General features: G+C 42.0%; 1 protein-coding gene across 2 annotated transcripts in view; it reads left to right on the top strand.

Annotated features, from left to right (window-relative positions):
- Sppl2a (signal peptide peptidase like 2A) overlaps positions 1-1376 on the top strand; it is a 40172-nt gene that overhangs the window by 10218 nt on the left and 28578 nt on the right. The gene's annotated exons all lie outside the window — the stretch shown is intronic.

Raw genomic sequence — 1376 nt, 5'->3', positions numbered from 1 at the left:
TACATCCTGAGTATGCTTTTCAGTAAACTTCTTACATTTAAAACAAAGCTAACTGGAACTGTGTTATGATGATAAAGCTCTTCCCGTGGGATCGTTTTCTAAGTGACAGTACCCTGTAGACAAAACAACAAAGCTCTCATAAGGCCTCAGGGAATATGCTACCTACCAGGCTCTTAAAACCTGGGTTGGGCAGCCTGGCAGAAGATATACCAAAACCCAATTGACAGTCCATGAAGGGTCTGCCTTCCTGCTCCTCATACACACATGACCATACAGGACACGTGCAGTGCACATACTTTATATACGTTTGCTTATCTCACCCTGACAACAACCCAGCGTACTTTGAATGAACTCAGTGTGTTAGATATGAGCATCAGAGGACTCAGGGTGGCTTATCGGGCTTCACTCAGAACCAGGACTCCCCAAATTTACTGTGCTGAGACCAGTCTCTGTTTCTCACCCCCACCTCGGAGCTCAGTCTCCTGAAATCAAATAGACCATGAACATTGAGGTACAGCTTGTATTTCTATCACAATATTTTCTAGAAAATTTGGAAAAGGAATATTGTAAGGTATAATAATCCTACCTCCTTTGTAACAACACAGAGGTGAAATATCTTTAGATAATTTTCAGATACATCTGGGTAATAGAGACTGCTCTTCAAATTTTACTACCTAGGTGTTCTATTGCAACAAAGTTTCTTTGAATGGATTTGAGTGTTTGGGGGTATGTGTGTGTGTTTCCCTTGAGGCATCTTGCTGTGTAGTGCAGGCTAGACCAGTACTTTCTACACAGCCCAGGCTAATCTTCAACTGGTGGTTACTATGCCTGCCTGGCTGGATTTGGTTTTAACACAGGTCAAGTTGTTATAGATAAATTCTCCGTAGGAAAACATGGATAACATGACTGATATCTAAGACAGATATTTGTTCTCATTCCTAAATCACATTCCTAAAATATTATATTAATAATTTATTAATTCAGAGCCAGGCCCAGTGGCACACGCCTTTAATCCCAGCACAAGGGAGGCACAGGCAGGCAGATCTCTACAAATTCAAGCCTGTATATTTGTGTATAGCAAGTTTCAGGCTAGACAGTGTTCCCAAAAAGAATGTATTTCTTAAATGTGTAGTCCTGGCTGGCCTCGAACTCCAGATCCACCTGCCTCTGCCTCCTTCACCGGCCTGCGCCACCAGAGCCGGCAAGAATGTATTTCTTAATCCAGTTTTGGATATCATTGTAGAGTTATATATGCAAAGACCTGAGTTCAGTCCCAGGTGTCATTAGGCTGGGTATGATGGTGTACACCTGTAACCTCAACACTTAAAAGGTAGAGACAGGAGGATCAGGAGTTCAAGGTTTTCTTTTCTTTCTTT

The sequence above is a fragment of the Microtus ochrogaster genome (genome assembly GCF_000317375.1).
Source record: "Microtus ochrogaster isolate Prairie Vole_2 chromosome 14 unlocalized genomic scaffold, MicOch1.0 chr14_random_1, whole genome shotgun sequence".
In the NCBI taxonomy this organism is placed as follows: Eukaryota; Metazoa; Chordata; class Mammalia; order Rodentia; family Cricetidae; genus Microtus; species Microtus ochrogaster.
The sequence above is the reverse complement of the archived record's forward strand: the minus strand, read 5'-3'. Positions and strand labels throughout refer to the sequence as shown.